The 6,000-nt window shown below is 38.0% G+C and overlaps 1 protein-coding gene across 1 annotated transcript in view; it reads right to left on the reverse strand.

Moving 5' to 3' along the window:
- The window catches only part of si:dkey-49n23.1 (semaphorin-3D), a 108,274-nt gene extending 105,066 nt beyond the window's left edge, over positions 1-3,208 (reverse strand). The window contains exon 1 of the mRNA XM_059329207.1: positions 3,062-3,208. The gene's annotated coding sequence lies outside the window, so the exon portion shown is untranslated. The remainder of the gene's footprint in view (positions 1-3,061) is intronic.
- Positions 3,209-6,000: the final 2,792 nt, after the last annotated feature.

The raw sequence follows: 6,000 nt of genomic DNA on the forward strand, positions 1-6,000 counted from the left end.
TGGCGGCTTTGAACTTCACTTCTCTTTGGCCGGCGGCCATCAGATAAGACTCGTTATCTGGAGTCTTTGTTGACTCTGGTGACGGAGCGACTGAGGATGGTCCAAGCTCTCCCTCAGACTGTGACTGCCCCACAGAGTGCTCAGGTTTAGTTTCTACTCTCTTCAGTCAGATAAAGCCACACTCTTCTCCACTCGTCTTCTCTGGAGGATCCACTGACAGTCAAGTAGAGATGGGGGAAATAATTGATACAGCATAGTATCGCAAAATTTTGCGTGGCAATATTCTATTGATTTATGGCCGCCAAGTATCGATATTTATGAATATACTGGAGCAGGGAGGGGCAACTGGAGGCCCGGGGGCCGCATACGGCCCGCACCCTCACTTGAGGTGGCCCTCAATACAACTACATGCATTTGAGCATGAAATCTTAAAAGTGCAGTGTAAAAAATGCACAAAATTACTTCTTGGAATTAATGTTGGTCTGCTGTTCTTGCACTGAAAAAAAATCACATTAAGTGGTTATTTTTTATTTGCTTCAAACCTTTTGTATTCCTATTTATACTGTTATACATGCATTTGAGCATGAAATATGTTAAGTTTCTGCACTGTAAACATATTTAAAATTGCAGTTTCATCATATCTGGTTAAGTGCACGGTCCCATATGTGGCCCTGTGGTAGTGTCCATGAAAAATTGTGGCCCCTCCAGCATTTAAGTTGCCCATCCCTGTACTGGAGATACTGGTACCATATGAAACTACAAGATCTAAGGAATCTATAGGCACCATGTGCGTATAGATCGTGTCGGGAAGTTGTCGAAATAACGCTGCAAAGTTTGGCTTTTCTTTAGGTTTCATTCAAAACCATTGAGAGAAGTGAAGCTTGAAGCTTTTGAAAGTTTGAGAAAATGCTGCAGTTGTTGTTGTCCATACATGTTTGATACGAGTTACAACAACAAATCGATAAAATTGATAAAATTTGATAATTAAAAGTGTTGGCAACAAATTTTATTATCGATTCGTTGTGTCGTGCGATTATTAAACCACTCAATAAGTTGCGGAGATGTTTGCGTATATAAAAAGTTGAGTGGAGCGCAAGAATAAATAATTTAGCTTTTGTATCAAGAAGGAAAAAGATGGACTGCTGCACTAGAGGGATGATAACGTTGATTTCAATCGTTTTTTGAGAATCGATTTACATTTTCAGTCTTTCTTCAACCAGAAACAATGATCTTTTGGAGGGTTGCTCCCTTTTTTTTTTATCTTACATGATAGTAAACTGATTTTTTGTTTGTTTTGGACTGACACACAAAACAAGAAATCTTTCACTATTTTGTGACATTTTACAGTCAAAACAATAAAGCAGGTGAACACCTAAATGTTCAAAATGTGTTGAAGCAGCTAGATTTAGACTAAAAAAGGTTTTTATAGAAGATGTTTTTTTTCACTTGTTATAACAAAATAAAAGTTAATTTCGTACAAAGTAGCCCACTCATTTTGCCTCTGAAGTATAAAGCAGTGTGATATTGAAATAGAAAAGTACCTCAAAACTTTTCTTAAGTACAGTACTAGAGTAAAAGTACACACACACACACACACACACACACACACACACACACACACACACAGGTGGCTGTATATCAGCGTCACATTATCATCAGCACAGCAGCAGCATCTGACAGGAGACACAATGACACAATGCAGCCAGGAAAACAACAGTCTACACACACATGCACATGTACACACACACACACACACACACACACACACACACACACACACACACACACACACACACACACACACACACACACACAACACACAGGAAACAGCAGTCCCACTCACAGATTGTACAGCAGAGGGGGGGTTGAACTCCATAACAGGAAAGGCCGGGACAATTGGGGGAGGTTTACTCACAGCAGAGACAGACAGAGACAGAGACAGAGACACTGTCTTTAATAAACTCAGCTGAAGGATTATTATATATATGAAACATATGTGGATGTGAGGGACCGTCAGCCTTCCTCCACTCACCTGAGGCACAAACACAGAAACAAAAGAAGCAACAGATGCTTTCTGATAAAATATCTCACACTCAGTAGAAAGTTTTCCTTATCACGCTGAATCACCCCAAACTTCCCTGGAAACATTTCACTGGCAACAGAAAACTCCTGGAGCCACTAAAACCTCTACAAGGATGCCTGGAATGTTTTCCATGACCAACTAAACTCTTGCAATAACTTCCATTGACCTCCAAAACCATTGAAACCTTGTAAATGACAACGAGAACCTCCCTCAAGAATGACTGGAACTGAAAAATCTCAAAAAATACTGTACCAAGGAGTCCTTGAAGCAATTCAATAACCACCAAAACTCCTGCAGTAACTCCTGGGAGCTCATTAATAACCTGTAAAATCTTTCAAGGACCTTGGAGTCCTCACAGTGACCACCAAAACACTTAAAATAACTCCTGGGAGCCAATTAATAACCTATTAAATTCTCCAACAACCCTGGAAAACTTCTCAATGATCACCAAAATGCAAAGAATAACTCCTGGAAGCCCAGTAATAGTCCTAAAATCCTTCAAGGACCCATTGAGAAACTTCTCAATAACCACCAGGAACACACACAAGTAAGAGCTTTCTTTAAACTTGTGAAAATAAACATGAATCAATCAAATTTTTAAACTGATGAAAATGTTGAGAAATGAAAAATAATGATGCTCATCACGAAGGAAGATACATAAAGGAAGAAATATGAAGAAAGATCACAAGGTAAAGGAAATATAAGTGAAATAAAGATTTATTTCAGAGCGTTTCCCTCCTTTCTGAACTCCAGGCTCAGCAGGCTCAGCTGCTTTATGCAAAAAATTGAGAGTAAAACACTCTTTAACACATTCAACTTCAGGTTCTGATCTAATATCAACTCTTTAATGAACAAAATTAAAATAAAATAAAAACTCCCTTCCCTCTCCACCAGGACTCTCGTCCAGTCGCTGGTTGTTTCCTGCTGAGCGGCGGAGCATCCACACAAACATTTCACAGTAAAACTTTATAAACTCACCGAGCAGAAGTTTATTTTCTGGATTTCTCTGTTATTCCACTTCAGCTGAGAGCAGCAGCAGCAGGACGGCTCCTGGAGTGATGCTGCAGCAGACAGTCAGACAGACAGACAGACAGGAGGACAGTCAGACGGCTCACCTGCAGCGTCCACGCGTTATAAACAAACTGGACCCATGTGGGTTGAGCCGCTCCTTCAGCTGCAGCACCGGCCGCTACAGCCGTGCTGCCTTCACTGACCGCTCGGAACTTCTAATTTCTAAATGGCTGTAGGAGGGTTTCATGTCAGCAAACTGTGGGTTAAAAAGCAGGAATATGTACACTACAGGCCAAAAGTTTGGAAGCAACTTACATTTTCTGTTCGCAATGGCTTTCTTAAAAACCAGTATGGATTATTTGGATTTTTGGATGTGTTTACTGCATGATCAGACTTAACCTTTATTGAATTGAACCATTGCTGAACCAGACCATTGCTTAAGAAATGTTAACAAAAGAAAAGAAGGGTTTAGTTTTAGGGTTGAGAAGATTTGGAAGAGTCACACATGCAGTGCAAAAGTAAAAAACAAATCACAGTTTGCATTATTCACTTTAGCTCTTTGGCTTTTGAGAGTTTGGATACAAAAATCTCAACTGTGTTCATATCTCTGACAAACTACCACAGAAATGGCTAAAATTGAAGCAGCTGAGTAAAGAAACAAGAGTACAGATTTATACATTAAGGAAAGAAGGATACACAAAGTCTAAGCAATAAAAACCCAAAGACCTGTATTTTAAAAATCTGTAGGCTATATGTGGGATTTTTTTGTCAGGGTTCTACGTCTGTTAGAAGAGTCAAAGAGTCAAATTCAAGCACTTTCAAGGTAGCTAAACCCCCTCAGATTTTCACATTAGATTTAATTTAAAATTTGATTTGGGCTGACACAAACAGATAGAGTTTAATTATTTAAGAGTTCAGGATCAACAGAGTATCTCTCTGAACATGAGGTACCAAATTATATCGAAAAACAAGCAATTTTTTAAAGAGTAAATTCCAATTCAATGTTATGTATCCCAAATATTTAGACAAGCAACAAAAAAATAATGAAAAAAACACTTCGTTATATCAAATAAATTCAGTTTCAGTATTATATTATTTTATGATTATTATTTTATATTAAAAACATCCGTAAATGTGTTTTTTGTCATGGTTCGTACAACTATTTAAGAGTAAAATTCAAGCACTTTCAAGGTATTTAATAGAAGAAAAAAAATCCAGATTCTCTGAGCCTTTCTAATCACAAATAAGTGAGCTCTGGTAGGCTTTAGTTGACACACTGTGAAAACGGAAATATTTCATTTCCAATATGATACATTTTGGTTAACCTGAGTGGTTGTATAGATGGAACCTGGGGTGTAATAATATATAAATCCGGAAATATACTGTTTAAGGGGGATTTGTTTTTCCTTGAACTGAATCTTTGGCTCTGGAGTTTGAGTTGTTTTATTTCCCACAGCACATGAAGGCAGCAAACACAACTCCAGACATCATTCGAGCCGTGACTTGAGCGCCCCCTGTTGGCCAGAGAGAGCTAACACAGAGCTCAGGCAGCTCTCCTCCTCTAGCTGTGGGACTGTGATGCTGCACACACACTTTATTCAGTTTTAATTACTTCAAATAATTTACCAAAGTTTTTTAGATGAGGTGTCTAAATAATTATGCATGTAAGTAAAGTATGCATTTAATTTACGATCAGAATTTGATCAATAATTACTTTTTTTACACAAAGTATTTCTTTCCCACAAACTATTTTTAAGCGTATCATATTCAAGTCCCAGACTCAGCCTATAATAAAAAAAATACATTACATACATACATACAGTTGAAACCAGAAGTTTACATACACTATATAAAAAGACACATATGCTTTTTTTTCTCACTGTCTGACATGAAATCAGACAATCACTTTTCCTGTTTTAGGTCCGTTAGGATTACCAAAATTATTATTATTTGCTAAATGCCAGAATAATGAGAGAAGGATTTTTTAAGACAATTTTTTATTACTTTCTTCAAAGTCAGAAGTTTACATACACTAACATTATGCCTTGAAACAAGTTGGGAAAGCCCAGATGATGCTGTCATGTCTTTGGAAGCTTCCGATAGGTTTATTGACAACATTTGAATTAATATGAGACACGCCTGTGGATGTATTTTAAGGCACACCTGAAACACACTGCTTCTTTGTGTAACATCATGGGAAAGACAAAAGAAATCAACCAAGATATCAGGAAGAGAATTGTGGACTTGCAGAAGTCTGGTTCATCCTTGGGTGCAATTTCCAGATGCCTGAAGGTGCCACATTCATCTGTTCAAATAATTATAGCCAAGTATAAACACCATGGGAATGTCCAGCCATCATACCGCTCAGGAAGGAGACGGGCTCTGTGTCCCAGAGATGAACGTGCTTTGGTCCAAAATGTGCATATCAACCCAAGAACAAAAGCAAAAGACCTTGTTAAGATGCTGTCTGAAGCTGGTAAGAGTGTGTCACTATCCACAGTGAAACGAGTCCTGAGACATGGACTGAAAGGCCACTCTGCCAGGAAGAAGCCATTACTCCAAAAGAAACATAAAAAAGACAGATTACAGTTTGCAAATGCACAGAGGGACAAAGACCTTAATTTTTGGAGACATGTCCTGTGGTCAAACAAGTTAAAATACAATCCTGAAGAAGAGCTTCTGTCCAGTACTCATATACCATCGGTTATATTAAAATGCTTGTAAAATAATTCACTAAAACAGGTTTTTGTTTCCAGAGAAATAAAGTTTCTGAATTAACTCAGCACAGAGACTCTGCAGGTGATAACATGTTAACCTTTATTTGCTTACTGAATATATTCGACAGGTTTCTTTATGTTGTATATAAAATAAAAAACAGACTAACAGTGGAGAATAAACACAGAAAG

Source organism: Centropristis striata, chromosome 3, assembly GCF_030273125.1.
Source record: "Centropristis striata isolate RG_2023a ecotype Rhode Island chromosome 3, C.striata_1.0, whole genome shotgun sequence".
Lineage (NCBI taxonomy): Eukaryota > Metazoa > Chordata > Actinopteri > Perciformes > Serranidae > Centropristis > Centropristis striata.